The sequence below is a fragment of the Heterodontus francisci genome, chromosome 12 (assembly GCF_036365525.1).
Source record: "Heterodontus francisci isolate sHetFra1 chromosome 12, sHetFra1.hap1, whole genome shotgun sequence".
NCBI lineage: Eukaryota > Metazoa > Chordata > Chondrichthyes > Heterodontiformes > Heterodontidae > Heterodontus > Heterodontus francisci.
The window spans coordinates 52,318,008-52,342,669 of NC_090382.1; the positions used below are offsets into that span (position 1 = coordinate 52,318,008).

General features: G+C 42.2%; 1 long non-coding RNA gene across 2 annotated transcripts; it reads left to right on the forward strand.

Annotated features, from left to right (window-relative positions):
* The first annotated feature begins 75 nt into the window (after positions 1-75).
* LOC137375592 (uncharacterized) lies at positions 76-22,733 on the forward strand. 2 transcript variants are annotated; one of them, XR_010976034.1, is made up of 4 exons: positions 76-323; positions 594-725; positions 2,996-3,075; positions 21,516-22,733. It is a non-coding gene; the product is annotated as an uncharacterized lncRNA (long non-coding RNA). The 2 variants fall into 2 exon arrangements; XR_010976033.1 differs by lacking the exons at positions 76-323; positions 594-725 and adding an exon at positions 1,839-2,724.
* Positions 22,734-24,662: the final 1,929 nt, after the last annotated feature.

Consider the following 24,662-nt stretch of genomic DNA (forward strand, 5'->3'; position numbering starts at 1 on the left):
GGCAAGTGCGGGCCTGATTTAAACAGACCACGGAAGCCGTTTTACTGAAGGAATAGATGCAGCAGTGATGGGAGAGGAAAGGCAGAGGGCTGGCACCAGGGACAGGGCTGTTCCTTGCTTCGCCGACACTGACCTGGAGGTCCTCCTTGAGGCAGTGAGGGAGAGGAGGGAGGTCCCATTTCTGGAGTGTGGCAGGAGAAAGCCACCCTCCCAAACCAAGCAGGCATGGATTGAGGTTGCTGAGAACGTTAGCAGACGGTGTAGTCAGGAGAAACTGGGTCCAGTGCTGGAAAAAATTCAATGATTTTATTCCCTCAGGCAAGGTGGGTGCAATGCCTGACGCTGATGACAGGCCGCTGGGCATTCAACCTCCAGCAAGTACTCCAGCTAAGGAGCCTGAGGGCACATACTTCTCCTGAACATGGGAGGAATTTGTGTCCAGGATACTTAGAGACACCCTCAACAAGGCTCAGAGTCATAGCGCTGTTGAGGACTTGCTAGCATTGATACATGCAGCTTCCTATGTCAATGAGCCACTGTCATAGGCCACAGAGTCCAGCAGTGCCTTATCGCTCTCTCTTTTGTCTTTGCAGGAGAAAAGGGCTTAAATGCCAGAGAAAGGGCTTTAGCAGATGGAGGAGTGCCCCACCTGCACATCGTAACTGCCATGATGGAAGGAGCCATGGAGTTTGCCAGGGTAGCCCCGCAGGAGCAAGTTGGGGAAGGTGAGATGAGTGTTCATAGTGGAGATGGTGAAAATATATTGAAATACATAGATGGAGGGGTGCAGTGCACTCCTCCCTGACTGACAGCATGCCACAAACTCAACTGCAGAGGCTTCCACTGTCCAAGGCTAGTTCTCATGATCTCTTATTGTGTCTCCCACAGGTTCTGACATCGAGAGGGAAGGCACTGCGGCAAGTGCTGGAAACAGAGACATCAGAGCAATCAGTTTCACATGTTACAAGTGCACCTTCCACCGGTGCAGATACAGTTACACTGGTGGGTCCTTGCACACAATTAGATAGGGTGGCACTGGGTGAACAGCATGGCACTGGTTGCAGGAGGAGGTGACAGAGACAGAGGCAGCTGTGGGCTGTCCCTCTTGGAGGATACAGAACAGATACAGTCCTGCTCAGCTGGGCACAGATGCACGGCCTCGGGAGTTGTAAGAAAGGAGGCACTACTTAGCCCAGCAGGAACATGTCAGAGTTCCCTGAGGCAGTTTGGGGTCATAGGCTGAGAATGCAGGAGCCTATTCAGCTCATGTGCACCACCATGGCTCAGGGCTGTGAATGCATGAGCTCCTCCATTGATAGCGTGACCAACCTCATGGAGAGCCATATGCAGCCACACTCGGAGTGGATGTAGGAGCAGTGCACTGGCATGCACAGAATGCATACTACACTCTGTAGTATTGACTTGTCAGTGGCACTGGTGGCGCAGAGATGTTTGAAGTGGATGCCAGTTGAGCCCCAGCTGGTGGCCACCTCCAGCTGTCTTGGGTGCCATCCAAGGGCTGAGGCAGTCACCAAGGAGGAAGAGGGTGCCACCCCTCAAGGGGTGCCATCATCATCATCGGCCTCCCTGGCCCCTCTGACTGAGGGACCATCTATGCAGCAGGACCCAGTGACAGAGGTTGCCCCTGCATTGACACTGGTGCAGCAGTCTCTGGAGGTGCCCCCACTGGCACCTCCACAATGAGGACGACCGCCATGTGCATCTCAGCCGCAAGCAGAGACAAGTAAGCAGGCTTTCTCCAGCTCATCTAAGGCCACAAAGGGAGCACCATGTAGAAGTGGCCGCCAGCGGAGCCCACCGCCTTGAGCAGAGCACTGAGTGAGTCAATGGGGTTTGCATTAATTGTAACCAAACTCCCAATCTGGCCCTCATCAAGCTCTCAATGAGCTCCTTAACTACTTTAATTGGCTTAATTGCAGAATCGGGCGGGTTGCCGAGGACTGCCTTCCCCCTTCCTGATGAATCTCACTGGCGGCAGGAACAGCGATGGGGAACCGGCATGCCATCCAGCAGTGCTATATTTAGCGCCTGCCTCTTCCACTCCCTTGGTTACCATGACAACAAGGATTCCAGATCGAAGACTCTTTTTAAAGCAGGGTGCAAGTTTGTAACACCGAAAGGCCAATGGGTTTTGCTCTCCCAGGCTCTCAAATTGTAAACAGAGAGCCAGCGGCTCTAAAATGCAGATTCAAGTTGCAATTTTTAACACCTTGAAACAAAGGAAAGCCCAGGTGGGTTTGCTATGGTCAGACGTATGGACTTTAAGAATTGTTAAAGGCAAACGACTATTGATTTTTGAGCTGGCTCAATTTAAGAGGCTTTCCTAGGTGTGAAAGCTGAAAAGGAAGAGACGAAGACCAGCAGTCAGCTCCGCAGCCTAAAGAGAGAGAGAGAGAGACCAGTGAGTTGTTTCTGGAGAAACAGCTGCTCTTAGATCACCGATACAGCAAAAGACTGCTAAGATTTGAACCCTGTTCGAAGGCTCGAGGTTTGCAGAGGAGAAAAGACCAACGGTGTCTCCAGAGATTGCTTTATTAGTGGAAGTCCAATCAAATATGCTCAGTAGAAGTGAGCGAAGAGGATGTTGACTTTGAGAAGGATTGGGAGATCCAACCCATTGCAGCTGGGAGGAGTTTGAGACTTTTAACTGCAAGGATACCTTTCTCGATGAGAACACTGTATAACGTATAAACATGTTTTCAAGTGTGTTAATAAGTTAATGGGAAACCTTTCTCTGTAATTCAGTGTATTAGCTACCTACTAAGTACTGTTTAGTTAATGTTGATTTTTAGTTTCCTTGTTGTAGTAAAAGTCTTAAAATGTGAAATCTCCGTGTAATTCTTTAATCGGTCTGGGAAGTTCATATGTCTTGTTTTAAAGTTGGCAGTCTCTACTGAGGTCGTAACAATCCTCATACATGTTAATTCCTTTAGCCATTAGATTCTCAGGAGCCTCTTTTTTGTTTTATCCTCAGGACCTCTACCTCACAATGAGCCATTTTCTGTTGTAAGATTGCAAATAGAGGAAATCACCCAATACATTACTGAAGACTTGGCAAGTGATTACATTTTAGTATGTTTTGAAATCTATAAGGATACTACAGCAACTACGAAAGAGACTCTAGGAATATTAACTTTTGATCAGGAAAGCAGGCTTGGGAGGTCATCAGGATGGATTTATATAAAGTGAGCCATGACAACAAAATAAGTTTATTTTTCTTTTTGGGATGAAGGCTTATCGTCAGTGGCAAACAGTTAGGGTTTGTTCTAACTTTGTCCTTGTCACTGCTTGGAGCAAGGGGCCTTGTTTTAAATATATGTAATTATTCCCATATTCCTGCTACTCTTTATGCTGCAAAAAGCAGCATTGCTAGGGCAGGAAAAATAGCAAGCTATCTATCCAAACCACAAATTGCAAACCAAATTGATTAAATTTATGTTGACTCTTCAAATATGCAGGATTTGTGAGATTCAGACAACTTTGTCCCTCAGAACAAAAACCAAACACAAGCCATGCAGCGTAGAATGTTTTTGCTAAGTTATCTTGGAGAATGATGATAAGAAGAATTTTTGGTTACTGCTTTAGAAAACATCAAAATCAGGTGCCTTGATTCCTTTCTCCCATATCAGTAACCCAACCCAATCCTACTGGCAGTATGACATTACCACCATGCAAATACAATTTGAAGTATTTGAAGTGTTATCTGATAGACTATCACTGCCAGGTAAAGCTGCTGCACAACTATGCAGAAAACAAATTGCCACTTGAAATGCCTCCCCAAGAAAGATTAAAAAGATCACACAAAACCAATCGTTCTACACTTCATTATTTGGGAACATGAACATTCCCATTGAATTTTTACTCGTTATTTCACTATGATGTATTTTTAAGGTTAGAATATTCCTCTGATATAGAAGATAAAATATTCTTTACTTCGAAATTTTGGATTACGTTGCAATTGAAAAACACAAAATCTGGTCAGTAAGCACCAAAGCCACATTAAATAGTTGTTCAATATAGTATTCCTGGCTAACCAAGGGGTCCTTAGTGCTCCAGTGACAGCCATGCAACCAAGCGCCAGCATAGGCCAGGATTTCACAGTCAGCAGCAAAGCGATGGCACTTGCGACAGACCTTGAAGAGAACTGCCCACAAAGATCTAGCGATCTCTGTGGTGTTGATTTCCCTTTTCCTGACATCAGTTTGAATCTGGCACCAGGTCAAGGGGATCTCCAGGCATCCAGCAACTGTGATGTTAGCAAATTGGGTAACCAGCCAATCACGTTGAAGTATTCTCACAGATAGCAAACCAGGAAGTAAAATGCACAGAATTTTTCACTTTCAATTAAAAATTTTAAAGAGAGCAAACTAAATGAATGTAACATACACATGGGATTAGGTAGAAGCTGAAATATCATAAACAAATTTTAAAAAATATTTTATGTGATTTTGTTTTACCAAATGGAGAAATGTAACATTCCACAAATATGAAATTAGTTATTCAGGTACAGTGAGGCTATTCTGTAGTAATTATGAACTTAGTATACTGTGAAAAATTAATTTACACCTCATTCAACAAGGTGTAATTTTTTCAAGTGTTTTTACAGCAAGACTAACATAAGAATGGAAATTCAATTAATTTCCATGATTTCTGTCTGCAGGGGTGCCTTAACAGTTCACCCGCTGGAGATGCGTAGAATCACTGACAGCAACTTCTGGATTTCCATGTTTAACTACACATGTGCGGATCCCAGAAGTGGTTGTCAGTTTCAGAGGAGCAATGATGCTGAATGCTGACAGTTTTACTGTCATTACTACCATAAAGTCTGGCCCTCAAGTACAAGACACAAATGAAAACACTAAAAATCATCAGAGGTCATTAGCAGAAAAGCTTCAAATTAACATTAAAATATATATTCTGGTTCCTCTCAGTTTTGGCAAATAAAATGGGAAAATTATCATAATTACTTTTTCTGTGATTTGAATGTGTGAAACATATTTGTTTAAGATAAACTGTACTACTTATGGTTGTTTTTTTTTTCAAGCACTGATTTGTGCAAGGTATTTGAGAAATTTGTTGTTTATTCTGGGGTCCTTTGCAAAACAGGTTTGGAATGAATTTCAAAGAAATTGTGTTACAGTGAATGTAGTTTAAATATGAAAACATCTATTTATAACCGTGTGGCCCTTTGGAACTAAAATGACATCATACCCAAAGCAAATGACACTTATTTCTCCCACACCGCTTTTCTAATGAAAGAGCAGGGTAGATAATTGGGATGAGCTTCAAGGAAACCTCAAATGCATATCACTTACCTGCATCTATTTTTGAACAATGTGCCTGAGCAAATTAAAGTAAATCACATGGAATGACTTGAATGCAAACTGAAAGCAAGTCCCTAAGAGGCTCAGATGAACAATGTTCGACAGCATTATATAGATTTTTATTAACTGTTTTAGCAAAAAAAAGTTAAATATACATTATTGTGAGGCATATCTGAAGTTATTAAGCAGAATTGATGGCTCTGTTGAAACAGCTACCTTCGGAACTTACGAATTTCACAGTTCATTTCTGTTTGAATCAATGACAATACATTAATTCAACATGAAATAAAGTGTTCCAGGCAATAAAAATATTTGTTTTTAACAATTCCCGAACACTAACTTTTCTGCTCTCATAAGCTGTGCACAGACATCAGGGGGACAATTTTAACAAGCTAGAAATTATGCAGTTGAAATTGCCCAGGTCATTTACTCACCGATGTCCCACTTCATTCAATTTTAACCTGCCCTTTTGAGTTCAATGCTGGAAAATAGCAGGGTTCTTCTTTAAGTATACAGATCGGGCTCTGAAAAAGTCATCACGGTATGACTGCTATTTCAATTAATGGACTGAGTGGGCAGTCAGTGAGGAGAGGCGGCACCACAGGAGGTAAGTTTTAAAAACATTTTTATATATAAATGTTCCTAGTGTGGCCGGGAGGAACAGAAATGCTTCACCGGGCCTCACAGGGAAAGGTTATGCCTCCTCTGGCCTCCCTGAAATCCCTACCCTGTGACTTACCCGAGTGCCAGGGTCATTCCTTCGGTCCCACCAGCAGCCTCCTCTCGCCAGAAAATCCGCTCCCACCAGCTGCCGTTTCCCACCGTGTTTGGGCAGTGACTAGCTGACTGACTGGGACCATACAGATGAGGATGGCTAATGAAAATGTCCTGGCCTCCATCTGCCCGATTCTTACCTGAGTTTAATTTGTGACTCAATTACTGATTTTTTTAATACAAGATATTTCACTTACAACAGATACCAAATTCTGTTTTAAAACACTATAGGCTGCATTTTAAGAGTCTGCTGCCAAAATAGGCAGCGGATGTAAAAAATGCACCCCGCCCGCACAGGTACCACGTATTATTAATTATTAATCCTACTGGCTTTGGCTGGACTGCACAGCAAATATGTCAGATTTTTGGCCTCCTCCAACCAGTAAGCTGTGTGAAAAACTTGCTGGATTTAGAATCAACTACAAAGTAGGACATTTAGTCCTTCAAGCCAGTTCCACCATTCAATTGTCTGTACCAAAACCCCACATACCTAGCTTGGTTCAATATCCCTGAATATCCTTACCTAACAAAAAGCAATCATTTTTAGCCTTGAAAATTTCAATTGACTTTCCATCCCCAGTCTTTGGGTGAGTTCCCCTATCCTTTGAGTGGAAAAACTGCTTCCTGATTTCACTCCTAAATGGCCTAGTTCTAATTTTGAGATTATGCTCAATTCTTCTGCATTCTTCCACCGGAAGAAATAGTTTCTCTGTATCTATCCTATCAAACCTCTTTATCATTATTTTAAATACTTCTATTAGATCATTCAAGGGAATACAAACCAAGTTTATGCAACCTGTATTCATAGGGCCAGGTATCATTCTGGTGAATCTGTTCTCAATCGCTATAAGGGCAATATATCTTTTCAACTTCTCCTGGAATGCAGTATTGAATACATTAATTCAGATGGGATCTGAGCAGGGATTTGTGCAACTGAAGCATCACTTCCTTGGGCTGGACTTTGTTCTCCCCCAGTCATGGGGTTTCTTTTGGGGCCTTGTGACGGCCCCCACCACCACCCCGGCTCGGTGATGAGACCCCAATTTGGATAGTTAAATAAATTAAAATGAATGCATGAAACTCATGTTGTCACCTGATGTCCCGCTCCGATCTTTGGCCCAGTGGGGAAACGAGGCACCACACTGGTGGAGAGGGGGGGAGGAGGTAAATTTCTCAGTGCGGGAGTGGGGATAACGGTGTCAAATTAATGTCATGGGTGTGGGGGACGGTGGGAAGGGTTGGAATTGAGAGTTTGTGCAGTTTGGGTGCAGGGGGAGAAGGTCAGATTGTAAAGATAAGTTTTTTTGGGGGGGAAGGGAAATAATTAATTTAATTGCTATTGGGCGGGGTGGAAGAGGGGCAAAAGAAACGTATTTATTTATTTTTATTCACTTCACCTTTAAATATTTAAATTTCCCAGTAGGGTTGACAGCCCTTTATAAATGGTGTCAGCGCCTGTGCACATTGCCGGGGACAGACAGGCTGCCCTCTCCACATATTTAAATGAGCCGCCACACTGAAGATTGTGACGGTTTGAGCCGCCCTTCTTTTCGCCCGCCGCCGAAATCGGTGCTGGCACATAATATTCTGCTCCTTGCTTTTGAATTCCAATCCCCAGAACATTCCATTAGCTGTTTTGATCATTTTTCTGTACTTGTGCACTAACTTTAAATGAGTTGTATATAGGGACACCTAAACAGTGAATTATTCCTTGAATTTAATTGGGATGAGTTTTATATTCAAAAGGGGGAATCATTCTGCAAAAAAATCTTTAAAGTAACATTCCTAAATTGACATGAGGGTATTGGCAGACAGAAATTCCCAAATGACTGTGGGAGCAATGCAAACTACTGTAGCCGCTCACTAGAAGAATAAGGGCAATGGTTTTTATAGATGACACCAAGAGATCAGTCCTCCATTTTAGCCTTAAAGTGAATGTACCTAAGTTTAAAAATATTTCATAAGTGACAAAAGTATTTTTCTCAATGCAATTAACTAATTCTCACTGAAAGAAAGATACTGAACAAAATACTCAATATGACACAGTGAAATAAAAGACTTGCTGCGCTTGCCTTCAGTGTTTTGCACTTATGGACACAGCTAATGAAAAAAGGATTGATCTGGTTGATGAGGAAGAAAAACGTGACCATCAGCTGTGCATTAAGGACCAACCCAGTATAGGGCAAAACAGTGGCAGTTAAATTCACCTTGGGCAGTAGTGCACAAAGGGTAATAGCAAATCTCGTTTTACACTCCGCCCGCTTTAATTTTCTATTGAAATCAGGCAGAGTGCAAAATAGCCTACAATTGGGTATCACTATTTTGCACTACCAACCAAGTCGAATTTCACTGCTCCTACTCTTGACATTTATTGTGTGTGATCATAATAGACAGGAGACATGTACACAACCACATGCAGTGAGCATGGCAGACAGAACCCGCTCAGCTAGAATTTCCTATCCTAACAACAGATACTAATCTCTTGGTATGATAATTACATATTTAGATTTATTTCTGTAAATTGACTTAGATATTTGTGGTTTATTGGCTTAAGAAACAACATCTCATAAGTGTACCTTTAACACTAAAACACTGTCTTCAGTGCTTAAATTATGTTTTGAAGTCTTGTTTAACAAGTGTTTCCTTTCATTAGTAATATGATTTGACAATATAGTTTTGAAGTATGAAATCTTAATAAAATTAGGATATTAGTATACAACCAAATACATATTTACCATTCATATAACTAGCCTGCCAGACCTGAGAAGGCCTTTTTTGCTCACCTTTGTGAAAGTGCTTCATATTAAAACCTCATTATACTGTGCTGTTTGTTTAAGCAAGCTTGAGAAAATACAGGTTTTAATATTAATTTAATCCTTTGAATATCAAAATCTAAAAGTAATTTATTGTAGCTTGTGCCAAACACATTTTCTAATATGATATCCTCAATCTGGCAAGTGCATGTCGATTTATAGTACAGCTAGACAAAAATGAGAAGGCCATTTGGACTTGCACAATGTGTTGCGTGGCTAAAGTCCTCAAGGGTTGTAGTATTGCTACTGAATGCATTTAACAATATTTTTAATTCAGGAATAAATACTGCAACATGTCTTCTAATCACTAAACTGGTCCATGGGCATACTGCTAAAGGGAGCATTTGTTAAGGTTTCAATTTATTATTTGTACATCTTAATGACTGCATTTTTACATTTGCCAAGATGCTTCCATTCCTGCTAAGTAATTCGATAATTTGATATTCTCCAGAAAGCATATCTTTTTCTTCTCTTCTGATGCCTTCTCATTCATGTTATCTTGGCTTCACTACTGCATTGAACCAGTTTTGACATGTATTACAATCCAGTGGCAGTAAACCAAGCAACAACCTTTCATTACGATGAACTTGTAACCGCCAACTCAATTGAATCAAATCCATCACAATCCATGTATGCTATGAAAAAAATGGTGGAATAAATGGGGGAAAACATGCAGTAGCCTGCTCAATCTCATCAGCCCTCTTAGATAATAAAAAGCTTCAAAACTGGCTAATTCTTGTTCCTGCATTACTGAAGGCAAATGCAGTCACCCTGTCATGCTTTCGTCCTTAAGCAGACAACGCCCAAAACGTGTTTTAAAATGAATAGTACTTCTTTATTCTGACAATTGGTTCAGTGAAAAAAGCTTTATTTTTCTCACTATTACAGTAAAGATTCACTTTACTTACAGGTTAATAGAGACCCTAAAATTGATATTGTCAAAATCAAAGCCCTTTTGGTTTAATTCATAATCAACAACTTATATTTATATAGCATCTTTAATGTAATAAAATGTACCAAGGTGCTTCACAGAAGCGTTATAAAACAAAATATGACCCTGAGCCACATGAGGAGATATTAGGTCAGGTGACGAAAGCTTGGTCAAAGAGGTAGGTTTTAAGGAGTGTCTTAAAGGTGAAAAGTGAGCAAGAGAGGCAGAGAGGTGTAGAAAGGGAATTCCAGAGATTAGAGCCTAGGCATCTGAAGGTGTGGCCACCAATGGTGATGCAATTGAAGTCGAGGATGCTCAAGAGGTCAGAATTCAGTGAGCGCAGGTAGCTCAGAGGTTTGCGGGGCTGGAGGAGATGACAGATTTAGGGAGGGGCGAGGCCATGCAGGGATTTGAAAACAACGATGACAATTTTGAAATCAAGACGTTGCTTGCAATGGAGCCAATGTAGGTCAGCGAGCACAGGGGTGATAGGTGAATGGGACTCGGTGAGAGTTAAGACACAGATAGCAGAGTTTTGGATGACCTCAAGTTTACAAAGGATAGAATGAGGGAGACCAGACTGGGTTGGAATAGTCAAGTCTAAAGGTAACAAAGGTATGAGTGAGACTTTCAGCAGCAGATGAGCTGAGACAGGGGTGAAGTAAGGCGTTGTTACAGAGGTGGAAATATGGGGTCTTACTGATGGCACAAATATGTGGTCAGAACTCATCTCGGGGTCAAATATGAACCATGATTGCAAACCGACTGGTTTAATCTCAGCCTTTTGCCAGGGAGAGGGATGAAATCGGTAGTTAGGGAACAGAGTTTGGGGAAGAGACAAAAACAATGGCTTCGGACTTCCCAATATTTCTGTTCATCCAGCACTGTATGTCAGATAGGTAATCTAATAATTTAGCAAAAGTGGAGGAGTCAAGAGAGGTGGTGGTGAGGAACAGCTGGGTGGCATCAGCATACACAGGAAAACTAACACTGCTTTCTGATGATGTCGCCGAGGTTCAACAGTTCTGAGAGGTATAGACAGGTTGGATAGCAAGAAGCTTTTTCCCAGAGTGGGGGATTCAATTACTAGGGGTCACGAGTTCAAAGTGAAAGGGCAAAAGTTTAGGGGGGATATGCGTGGAAAGTTCTTTACGCAGAGGGTGGTGGGTGCCTGGAACGTGTTGCCAGCGGAGGTGGTAGACGCGGGCACGATAGCGTCTTTTAAGATGTATCTAGACAGATACATGAATGGGCAGGAAGTAAAGAGATACAGACCCTTAGAAAATAGGCGTCATGTTTAGATAGAGGATCTGGATCAGTGCAGGCTTGGAGGGCCGAAGGGCCTGTTCCTGTGCTGTAATTTTCTTTGTTCTTTGATGAAAGGTCACAGACCTGAAACGTTAACTTTGCTTCTCTCTCCACAGATGCTGCCAGACCTGCTGAGTATTTCCAGAATTTTCTATTTTCATTTCGAAACTGGCAAGCTGGAATGGAGAGAGATAGAGATCGATAGAGAGAGAGAGAGAGAGAGAGAGAGAGAAAGAGAGAGCAGGGGCCCCCACACTTGGGTCTGCACTTGTCAGAGTCCGAATGCTTCTTTTTATTTTTACTCATCCATGGGATGTGGGCGTCGCTGCCAGGCCAGCATTTATTGCCCATCCCTTGAGAAGGTGGTGGTGAGCTGCCTTCTTGAACCGCTGCAGTCCATGTGTGGTAGGTACACCTACAGTGCTGTTAAGAAGGGAGTTCCAGGATTTTGACCCAGCGACAGTGAAGGAACGGCGATATAGTTCCAAGTCAGGATGGTGTGTGACTTGGAGGGGAACTTGCAGGTGGTGGTGTTCCCAGGCATTTGCTGTCCTTGTCCTTCTAGTTGGTAGCAGTCGTGGGTCTGGAAGGTGCTGCCTAAGGAGCCTTGGTGCATTTCTGCAGTGCTTCTTGTAGATGGTACACACTGTTGCCACTGTGCGTCAGTGGTGGCAGGAGTGAATGTTTGTAGATGGGGTGCCAATCAAGCGGGCTGCTTTGTCCTGGATGGTGTCGAGCTTCTTGAATGTTGTTGTAGCTGCACCCATCCAGGCAACTGGAGAGTATTCCATCACACTCCTGACTTGTGCCTTGTAGATGGTGCGCTTGTTACTTGACAGTCACCCAATGATTCAAGCATGGTAGTTAGCAGTGTATTTCTTCTTGCAACTAAAACATCCCTTGCCTGGGGATTTCTTTCTCACAACCAGGATCCCATTGTTGAAGTAATAGTCTTGATGCCTTGCTAATGGGAACAGGCAGTTCTCTTAAATTTCCCAGGTCCATTGCCAAGCAGTGGGGCGGTCACCACGAGGCCTGCTGCCGTCGGGGTTGGTGACGGGCCTCCGCCGTACCGATCTTCATTGCTCCCCCACCCCGCCACCGTTCCCGACAGCAGAGTGGCTTTAAAATCCAGCCCAACATGTTTGCGTGACACAATATAAACTGAGACAGCCCGAATGAAAGAGAGGCATCAAAATCAGAACGAGACTATGTGGTACAAGATTGTTTTGACCCAATGGTGTCACTACCTGGATGGTAATGTGGTGAAGTCAATTACACGCCCTTTATAGAATCTGCCTGGCTTTCATTCAGTTGCTTTCAATGCGATGAAAATTGGATTAAGTTTTTTTTAACAGGGTGGGCGTTCCGTTCCACCAGATTATCATGCAGGATGACGGAAATCTACCCCAATGTGCCAAGTACCTCACTAGAGGCAACTCAACCTCGTTCTTAGAAGTGGTTAAGACAGCATCCATGAATCAGATTTAGTGGAATCTCTAGGCTCCAGTAATTGCAGTATAATGAAATTTAAGATTATCTATCAGCCTTGGTATGAATAAAAATATTAGATTTTAAAAATAACAATGTTAAAAAAGAATACAACAAAATCAAAACAAATAAAATGGAATTATTGTTAAGTTTCTGCCAATAAATGAAATGAAGACAGGAAACTCAAGCCTGAAATAGGAATATTCAAATTAGGGTGTGATAATATAACTTTTGTGCGCACACATTTTCCATTTCTACTTCCATTATACTGAGTGATCTACTCACCCATATAAAATGGTTCTCGAGGATTGGTAAGGAACATGCTGTTTACTCAGACTGTTACTAATTAACACTTAATGCTATGGAATCAGTTTTAAGGTACATTACCACTGAGTATGCAATTTTTTAAGAGAAAAAAATTACATCTAAATCTCTTTTAATTGAGTCATGTGCTAACACGCCTTATTAATATTGTACTGTGCTGTATGTAGTAGTGAAACATGGGTTGAAATCTGCAATCTCTATGCTCTGAGTTCAGTTAGGGAAAGGTGCAGAGTGGAGGTCAGGCATTCTCCCAAAAGAGAAAGGAAAACTGAGGGTGATACAGCCCAGTTCACCCTCAAACAATTCTCAGTGCCTGGTTATTGAGCAGCATTCGAAAATACCTGGGAGCAGATTGGTTTGTATTCTTCGCAGCTTCAAAATGGTATATATAAGCCATAAAAATGGGGAGAAAATATAATAAAACAAATTGCAAGGAAAAAAGAACACAAACAAGGGGTTTGGGATGTAACCATTGAATAGACACCTGTTGTGATCGCTAATTGCTTTATTCCATTTTATCTTAATATTAAAGATTAGAAAAAGTATGATCAAGCCCTGTGTTGTCTACCTTGCAATTTTATTAGAATCACGCGCATATACGTTTAAGGTTTAAGCAGCTGCTGGGACTGTTGCAGTACAATGAGATCAATGGGGTTTCAGAACATACCACAAATTATACTGTTGTTACTGCCAATCTTGTTCCGCTTTCAAGCTATAATGAGATGGTGAGCTAGTGTTCATTTACAAAGACGCTCTCCATCTGTTGACATTGGTTCTGCGTGGTTGGCTGATTATCAAACAACAGCATATCATGAGGAGGTCACTTTTTTATCTATGTGTGTATACTTGTACACACACGCACACAGACCACATGCTTCATCATCTATGCTGACAGAGAGACTTAAGTTCAATGTCTAAACATGGTGAATTTCTTTAATAAGCTTCAGTACTTTCATTCTTAAGTTCGAAATGATTTCAGTGGGGGATGGTGGGGGAGAGAGGGGTGTGAAATCACGGTGAAATATATGCGGCCCTCACTTGACACTGACACATGCATCTCTTCCAGTAGATGCCAATGGATAGCCACCTGAACCTTGGCTCATTTTTCCATTCCCAAGTCCTGATGGATTACACTCATTTTTGAAGAATTAGTTCTGATGCATTTTAAAGTCACTGCTTATCTACAATTTTCTGAGCTGTGACTCAGTCCTCAAAAAAGAAAAGGATATTGAATTTGGGGCTGATGTTGGAAGCAGATTCAATTTTTTTCCCCCTCAACTATTCTATTTGAAAGTCAGGCAGCATCTGTGGAGAGAGAAACAGAGTTGACGTTTCAGGTCAGTAACCCTTCTTCAGATGCTGCCAGACCTGCGGAGTATTTCCAGCGTTTCTTGTTTTTATTTCAGATTTCCGCATCCGCAGTATTTTGCTTTTATTCTATTTGAAAGTTAATTCCACGTGTTGATCACTTTTTGCGCTAAGAGGAATTTTCTTGTATTTGTCCGAAAAGTGCCTTTCTCTAGTTTGAACCAATATCCACTTGTTCAACACAAAAGCAAAATGCTGCAGCTGCTGGAAATCTGAAATATACACAGAAAATGTGGAAATACTCAGCAGGCAGCATTTGTGGAGAAAGAAACAGAGTAAACAAACTGAATTTTCAGGATCCCATGAAGTTGAAAAGAGGCTTGGTGGTGGTGGGGAAACAAAATTTTGTCACCAGGCAGCGTGTCAATTTCAAGGCACCGCTAGCGGTGGGGGTTGGTGGGAGGAGGGCGGGACAGGAATTCCGCTCTCCTCCCAGTTGAGGGAAGTTAAACTAGTTAAAAAGCATATTAAAAGCTTGTTGAAGAGGAAGTATGGACTATTTAAAGAGGAAAATGGGTTTTAGAAACTATCAGTTTCTGAACAGTTGAGCGGAGGCATGTACACAGTGGGGAGCCAGTCAGGGCTGCCCCAGGGCATTACCCCGTCCCCATAAGAGGGTCAGTAGGACAAAGGTAGATTCGTCACTTGGTAAGTAGGCGCCCTTGGCACTGCGCAGGTGGCAAGGAGACTGGGCACTCAGTGTACAGGCATCAAAAGGGGTCGTCACCCCACCAAGCATCGTGGGGCAAAAGAGCAGGGGACGGGACTGCCAATCACAATAGGGCAGCCACCTGTCTAAAAGGAAAGCTGCAGCTGGCATTGGGAGCATGACTGTCAGATTGTGGGTCCAGTGGTGATGAGGGGCAACACCCTTTGCAGGAAGGGTGGTGCCCCGGGCATCAGGCGGGCATGGGAGAGGAAAGAGAGAGAGGAAGGAAACAGCGGCCATGCCAACAACATAGGATCTACTGCCAAAGATGGAGCTACTGGGAGATGACCAAGACCCAGTGACAGAGGAGACTGCAACTCTCCAGGCAGATGGTCACAAACATCTATGCCCTCATTGCCGAAGACATCGCACCTCGCAGCACTGGTCGCCATGCCCTGCCAGTAGCTGTCAAAGTCACTGTAGCCTTGAACTTTTTTGCTTCTGTCTCCTTCTAAGGATCAGCTGCAGACGTTGGTGACATCTTGCAAATGGCTGCACACCATTGCATCTCGTTGGTCACTGATGCCCTCTTTGCCAGAGCTGGACAGCACATTCATTTCACAACAGGTGCAGTCTCACAGGGACAGAGGGCATTGGGTTTCGCCTCCCTTGCTCGATTGCCCCAGGTGCAGGGCATCATCGATTGCACCCATGTGGCCATCAAGGCACCCAGTGACTGGCCAGTGAGATTCATCAACAGAAAGGGCTTCCACTCCCTCAATGTCCAACTGGTCTGTGACCACAACAAGAGCTTCCTCTATGTGTGTGTACACTTTTCTGACAGCTGCCATGACTCTTTCATCCTCTGCCAGTCGAAACTGCCTAAGACCTTCACTTGAACCCCCAAAGTGTGTGGATGGATCCTAGGGGATAAGGGAAATCCCTTGAAGAGATGGCTACTGACTCTATACGGGAGCCCCAGACGGAGGCACAGAAGTGGTACAACCAATGCCACCTGCTCAGCAGGACAACCATTGAGTAGGTCATTGTGCTTCTGAAAATGCAATTCCAGTGCCTAGACCAGTCAGATGGTGCCCTCCAATATCCTCCTGCAAGTTGTCTTGGCCATTGTGGTAGTCTGCTGTGCTCTCCATAACATAGCCCTCAAGAGAGGTGTGGACCGTGAAGATGATGAGGCCTTGGAAGGAGACAGTTCATTGAGGGACGAGCAGGAGAAGGAGGCAAGCGAGATGACACTGAACAGAGGTGCCCCTGCTGCATAACAAGGTGGCCTCTTCCCACCACCCTCTGGGAGGATGAGCTCCCTCCTCTCCCTTACGACCTCCAGCATTAGGTCCAGGTTGGCATCAATGACGAGAGGGTCTGCCTGCCCCAGGTGCCAGCCCTACAGCTCCCCTGTGACATCTCGCTTCCCTCTGGTGCAATGGAAGGCTTTGGTACTAATTGCAGATCTCTTCCTCAGAACAACTTGCAGCTTCAGTGATGGCTGTCGTCGGGACTCTAAATGAGTCCCACTCTTCATCTGACCCCCCACCTCCCTTCCTGCCCCACTGGCTCTAAGTGGACAGGAAACCCATCTTCATATCAGTTCCCCTGAGAAAATCTGAATTTTAATCAGTTTTTCACTGGAGGTGGGTTTCTAACCCAAAAACAAACCAAGCTCCTGTTTCCTGCCTCTGTGGTGTAAATTCAGCCCAACGTTTCAGATCGATGACATTTTCTGGAGAAATTCATCAATCTGAAGCATTGGCCAGAATCTTTCAGACATAAAATTCACGGGCATCGGGACCATTTCTAAGTCGTACCCCTGCCCCTGTGCGATCTTATGAGAGGTGGCCAATTAATAGACCACCTCTCATTCATCATCCAATTAGGTACGGTGGGCAGCACTTGGATAAGGGAGGGTTAATCGGAGGGCCCGATGGGAGGGCCGGCTGGCAGCCCCACTGGGAGAGGTGAGGGCTGCGGAGGAAGGGGATGCCTCAAAATGGAGGCACTCATGAAAGGGCCCAGAAGGAATCAGCATGATCTCGATGGGCCAAATACCTCCTTCCGTGCCATAATAACTCTATGACTCTCATAAAAAAACAAGACTCAGAACTGTGAGGGTTCTCAGTGTGGAGCGGTTGCCCCTCCACAAGAATGCATGCAGCCTCTGATGGCCCTCTGACCTCTTCTGAGAGGCCACCTCTGAAGTGTTGAAGGGCTCCTGACACAGTGCAGGCCTGTGTGACGCCAGCAAATTTACATCACTCTCAAAAAATGGCACTTAATTGTAGCTTTAAATACCTTGATTGCCCGCCCACCTCAATCAAACAAATTGCTGATTCGAGCGGCAGCCTGCCCCCAGAAAACTCGCCCAGAGGTGGGACCATGTTGGGGAGAGGTTCCAACAGGGTTTTCCCCTATTTTCCCAGCCCCCCGCCTTCAACCCGCCTCCAAGGTGCAGGGACAATTCTGGCCATTAACTCTGTTTCTCTCTCAGATGCTGCCAGACCTGCTGAGCATTTGCGGTATTTTCTGTTCTTTTATTCCACTTGCTCTAATTCTGCAGTTTAATTTAACCCATCACACAATCATACACTGGTATCCAATAATATAACTCCGTGGCTACTATTCTGTCCTCTGGATGCAATGTGATGTGTGTAGCACTGAAATGTGATTGCTATTGTTTGAAGCTCAATAACTCCTAAACTTTTCTGAAAACCTTTAGATAGAGTCTGCTATTCAAGCCTTGCTTTTGTCAAGAACAATCCTATTCTATCCAATCCCTGATCATTATGCAACAAGCAGTAGCTAGAGTTATTTTTCTTGGGTGTGCAGAAAGAAGTTTTCAAACTATTAGCTGTGTAACTTTATGTCCACTGATGAACAGGAACACTATCGTGCTTTCGAAGCTTAAGAAACCATTTCCTCAACAGTGTTATCACTGCACTTGTGATAAAATCATTCATTTAACAATTAGCTGCCGCTGTCAATGGTTTCCAGGCACCACATTCTATCAGTGGGTTGCTGATTATGGCATACTGCTTCTATAAGAATGCTTTCATGGCTTTTAACAAATGTTGGCCCACTTGTACAAAACATCACAGTTTCTTTTGCTCCCTGCCATTTTCCTCCCTCCAACATTTAAAGATACTTGACATCTGTTGTTATGTTTCAGTCGGTTTTGCTTTGGTTGGAACGTCTTTGAGTTTCTTAACATTCAAGCAAAATAATAGAGTGAGAGAGAGACTTAAGTTGACCTATTGAATCATCTGACCAGAATTTAACCCTACAATCCACTCACACTCAAGTGGTCTGGATATAATGCTTAAATCAGCTCAGTAACTACAGTGATATCACCTCTCATCTTTCAAAAGTGCAGTGCAAAAACACTGAAGGTCAACATGAACTGCAAGAGGCTTCACTCCAAGAGAAATTAGGGGCAGATTTTGCTAAGTCGTAACTTTTCTTGCGACTTTCAAGCCTTTCCTGTTGCATCTGAAAAACTTCAAATAACGTTACAGTCCAGCATTACCAAAAGGCATTTGACAAAACCAGTCAGATACAGTGCATATAGCTACCATATTGTTGTGGGTTGCAGATGTAAGAAATCTGGGAGGAAACAGTAGGAAGATTTTGGGGAATTTTTTTTCCACTGGGACAAGTAGACATGCTCTTTGAGGTGGAATGAGACACTAAAATGGCAGGAGATCCACATTAGATCTGTAGATGGAAAATAATCTGTCATATGGAAAATAGATGTCACTAAATAGCAAAACACGTACAAGCTACACTGAAAACAATGAAAATCCTCACTGGAAATTTCCTCAGGGGTTCTCTGGATCGGTCAGCATAATTTTGCTGGAAGATCTGCGTAAAGCCCAGGTAAACAATGGGATTTCAGCCAACATTATGACAGCCAATCCCCAGAGGAAGTTCTTGTCAACTAGTGAGAGAAACAAATCAGCCGAATAATATCACATATCTACATTTTGTTTGTAACAGTATTCTTTAGATAAAGCAATGCATTAATAACTGTTCTGTATTATCCTTCAGCTAATACTCTTATAGGCTCAGCCAGGCAGTGGGCAACATTAAACTAGAAACAAGAAAACAACATTTTTGCTACACTTAACCTTTAATGACTGGCATAATTTATCTTCAGTTGCTGCTGTTCTACAAAAATACTCACATAAGCGTTAATCTTAAAGTAAAAAATTATAGTATTATGCGTATATGTAAGGCGGAAAAATATGTTGGAATTATTAAAGACTAAACAATTCTGTAGCAGAAATTTAAGCACAATGACGACAACTTGCATTATATAGGGTCTTTAAATCTAAAAAGTGGCATAATCAGAAATAAGTGGATGCCAAACCAAAGAAGGTGATATTAGGGGGGGTTGATTAGGTCTTAAAAGGAGAGGGAGGTATAAAGTTGGAGCAGTTAAGTCGGGAATTCAAGAGCATGAGGAGTGAAGGGAGGAGGTGATGCACAAAAGGCCAGGTTCAGATTCAGAGCTCGGAGGGTGGCTGTAGGGCTAAATAAGTTTACAGAGGCAAGGCAAGACAAGCTTTTTCCTTTATGCTATAATATGTACTATGCAACTCTCACTTTTCTTAATGAGTAGTCAGAATTTGAAGATTTTTATCCGTTTTTAAAAATGTCATCAGCCAAATGTAGGCACACCATTTTATTTATACAGGTTCAAGGTTGAAAAGAGATATAGCTCTGCTTCTTTTAAAATACAGTTTGTTCTTACACAGCAGTAAGATAATAAAAGCTTTGCAATATACCTCAACTCCATTATAACTGGACTAAGACTAATAGATTCCAACTCTCTAGAGACTTGAAAACCCCTTTCCACTAATGACTGTTATTTGCTATTCCTAGCATGGATGTGCATAAAAGTCTCTGGAGATGAATGCCACCATTTATAATCATTTTTGGCCTCCAACTCACCATATGCAATTAATTTGAAGCTCTTCGTTAAGTTTACTGGAAAAACAATAAAGTATACAAAACTCTTAGCATGCCAAGAATTTTTTTTAATTCATCACATGCATGGAAGAGTGAAATCAACATGACACTTCAGTATTAAATAATCTCTCAGGCTTTTTCAAATCAATACAAGATCCTCCATGTTCACTGTTCCTCTTCTATTCCTATTTTGGAGTTTATTTCATCATTCCATTATTTTTGTTTCTGATGATTTCAATAGATTGTAATTTTATGGGGGTAATTTCGACTTTGTATGAAAGGGCAAAATGTGCAAGAACGAATCACCAGCCCGTTTTACATCTCTCCTGAATTTTCCTCATTTAAAGTCAAATTGACCCCCATTGTATCCGATAACAATGGTTAAAACTTTAGAGAAGCAGTAGAAATACTGGCAGTGTATGGTCAGCCCTAAACAGTGATTCAGCTAGTTCAATTTTTTAAAGAGGTAATATTTTAAAATCTAACCATGGAGGGGAATTAATTATCAGTAGAAGATATAGAATTATTGAAGTGAAAGCAAAACCCTCCATCACAATCTTTGTCCAATTCACCAATTTTAGTTGAAAGGTTGGTGTAAGTTTTAAGCAGGATTTTTTTTGCTCATTTAGGAACATGGAGAGGAAAGTATCTCAATGTAAATTACCTTATCTTTGGTATAGACTTGTGTGGAATGACAAAACAAATGAATTCTAATTTTTCTGTACTCTGAACACACAGACCTTGATGTTACATTGTGGGACACAAGCAACACTAATACATTCATCTAAAATTCCTCCCTCAATTTTAGTGGGTGTGTTAGAAAATTTTAAATAAATGGGTGAATACCTCCAATTAAACAGTGGAATATGAGATCTCAGACAAAAGATTCATCCTTTATTATCCCATGGAATTATTTCAGCACTATAATGTATGAAATAGCCTGTCAAAATATAAACATGTACAGCATTTTTGTGTCCATAGGGATGGCATCAATTCACCTTTTGTTACCTAGCAACAATATTGAGCACAATTCAGGTATAACAATTTGCAGAATAAAGCTGCCTTTCTGTGGGGCTCAAAAATACACATTAAATCCGTCTCAGAGGAGCACCTCATACCCTACTGGAATTTTCATGTTTGCACTCCTGCCACTCTTCTGGCTGCTCTGAATCTAATTGCCAAATTTGTGTTAAATGTTGAACAATTTAGAGCAGCTAATAGGAACAGGGTTGTGGCACCCAAATGCATTTCATGCAACAATGACTTTGCAGTTATTGCAGGCCCCTTGCTTCATGATTCTGGATTGAATACAAAACTAGGTCCAAGAGATAACAGAGCAGTTTGAACCTACTGCACCATCAGGAGACTTTCTCAGTTGAAAAAGAATTCTAAAGTTATTTTTTTCAATTGAACAGAACCACAAAATTTTAGCAAAGATATTTCAGTAACTTTCTCCATCATTACAGGTTATTTTCTTCAAGTATTGTACCTAAAGTTAAAATTTTCTGTTTCAATACTTTTGGTAGGAGCCTGACCTGCTGGCAGTGCACATTGGAAAATCATGGGCTGACATCCAAACGATGTCCAACATGGATGAAAGAGCATGGTTTGCACCTGCCTGATTTTCCAACAGTGGACAAAGCTGCAGCCTGGAGCACAGAAGTCAACTTTACCCTTTCATCTTCATGTTATAATATATATATGAGAGACGATTGGAGCATGCTACATGATTGTAATATGTGCAAAAAGACAAAGTGACTGGTTCAATCTGGGGCCTGAAATCACAGGGTTCAAACCCAGAATGTGTTGTGGCCCATTCTGAGTGGCTCACTATTTTAGTTGTAGAAAGTATTTATCCATCTCTTTGAAACTGCTCAAGGTTTGGAAGAACGCATTGTGAATAAACAAAAGGAATCTTCACCCATCAGCCTGAACTGCTTCAAACTGCAGTTTGAGGTAAAAGAACTTAATCTCCTCCCGATTCATTTTATTACAAATAGTAAGTATTACACATGGCTTCCAAAGGTTTATTCTAAGGGATGGTTATTACTAGAATCTTGAGTTATATGACGTAACTAGGAAACATATACTTTGAATGTCTGTATTTAGTTAATCACTATTATGCAAAAGATAATTTGAAATCAATGTGCATTGATTTGTGTAACTTGCAAGTTGTTGTTGTTGTATTTATCAGGACTATTAATGTTGACAAGCATGCTCTGTTCCACAGTTGTAGGTATCCCAATATGCATTTGATTTAATATTTTTGACATTATAATTTTGTAGACTGAACCATTATTTCTTTGCCTCTTAATTCTAAGCAATTTGGCTTTATTGAGGAAGGTATTAAATAATTGAATAAAACAAATACTGTAGTGAAAAGGAGTGGTCAAAACAAAACTGGAATTTGGACTGAAAGCCAGGATTTTGCTTATCAAATTATATGTTAACAACTGAGAAATTTAAAAAAACGAAATCTAATTGATAAAGATGTATGTTAGCCTGAATCTTGTCTTGACGAAGTCAGTTAAGAAGGGAGATTATACAATTTTCACATTAAAAAGTACAGATAACTAAAAATATGGTACTTAGCAGTTTAAAAGAACACAAAGTTTTACTTTGTTGAGTAGCTGCTACTTTATAATCAAAGCCTCAACTTAATTAAGTTTACATGTGATCAGTAACCTACGTGTAACATTACAGAAATTAATAAATTCTAACTGCACAGCGGCTTGTACAGTGACATGGTTAAGTGGATAGTGACCATTGTTCTTACAAGTGAACACTGAGGCCAGAATTCTATTTGATTTTGCAGTAGCACAAGCAACAAGTGTTGCATGATGGATGGCACGAACACTCAGAGATCTATCAGCTAGCCCTGTTTAATTCGAAGTTTAACAACACAGCTAATTTAATAGTGTTAACTGAAGAGAGATTAAGATATTATATTTTAAGTAATACATTAACTGCCAACAGTCTAAACAGTTCTGCTCAATGGGGCTAAAGCTTAATTTCATGCAAACTAACCTTTTGGCATCCATTTTTTTTTTGTCAAGGTATACAACTGGAAAGGGGGAAAATGACCCTGGTCCCCAATGACACAAGGATCTGCAAAGGATGCAATGTTCTGCAATTATTCATTAATATCAGTACATTGCTAAATTAAACTACAGTACAGTTATCATGGGCTAAAATTTACACTCCCACCGCCAAAATCAGCTGCAGGCAAAAACTATGGTGGCCTGCCCATGTGGGCCGCATGTCGCGGGGCTGCTGCAATCTTCCATGCGGCAGCTCATTTAAATAGTCGGAGTATAGCCCCGCCCCCACCCCCCCCAATGGTGTGGAGGGGGCGGGCTGTCCGTCCCTGGCAATGGTGTCAGCTGCCTGTGCGCAGGCGTTGACGCATTTTTAAAGGGCTTCAAGCCCTACAGTTCTATTTAAATATTTAAAGAGACATTTAATTAAAAAAATACATTTATTCTGCCCCTCTCCCATCCCCCATAATAATTAAATTAATTACTCGACCTCTCCCCCCACAAACACTTACCTGTCCACCTGACCTTCTCTCTCCAGAGTAATAAACTTTAAACTATAACCCTTCCCACCATCCCCTACACCAATGATATTATTTTGATCCCACTTCGCCCCACCCTCCCCCACGTTGAGAAACTTACCTCCACCCTCTCCCCACCAATGTTCTGCCACAGTTCCCTGGACTTATTAGTAATTACTAATTAGAAACTGCTGTTTGGACAGAGAGTGAGACTGGAGTTTGTGTGTGAAGGAGTTCAGTGACATGGGGAAGGAGGTGCTCATTTGCCTCTTTCTTTTCTGCCTTTTCAACCTCCATGGTACAAGGGAAATAGCTGATTGGCGGGTAACTGGTAAGTTATTCTACTTATTACACATTACTACACTAACAATAATTAGTTTGTAAAGCTAAGGTATGACAGAGCAGCTCGGCCGAGTGGAATGTGCCTCCTGTGATATGTGGGAAGTCGTGGGCACAGCATGTGTCCTTGACAAACATAACTGCACGAAGTGTCACCAGCTATAGAAGCTTGAGCTCCAGGTTTCGGAACTTGAGCGGCGGCTGAGAACTACGTGGATAGCTCGTTGAGGGAGGTGGTCACACCACAGGGTAAGAATGTGCAGGCAGAGAGGGAATGGGTGACCAGCAGGCAGTCTAAGAGAACCAGGCAAGTAGTGCAGCAGTCCGCTGAGTTGATCTTGCTTGCTAACCGGTTTTCCATTTTGGATACTGGTGAGGGCAAGGGTTCCTCAGAGGAGTGCAGCAAGAGCCAAGTCTGTGGCATCATGGGTGGCTCAGCTGTACAGGAGGGAAGGAAGAAGAGTGGAAGGGCAATAGTGATAGGGGATTCATTAGTTAGAGGAACAGACAGGTGTTTCTGCGGTCGCAGACATGACACCAGGATGGTATGTTGCCTCCCTGGTACCAGGGTCAAGGATGTCACAGAGCAGATGCAGGACATTCTTCTGGGGGAGGGTGAACAGCCAGAGGTCGTGGATAACATTGGTACCAGCGACATAGGTAAAAAGAGGGATGAGGTCCTGAAAGCAGAGTTTAAGGCGTTAGGAAAGAAATTAAAAAGCAGGACCTCAAAAACAGTAATCTCAGGATTATTCCCAGTGCCACGTGCCAGTGAGCA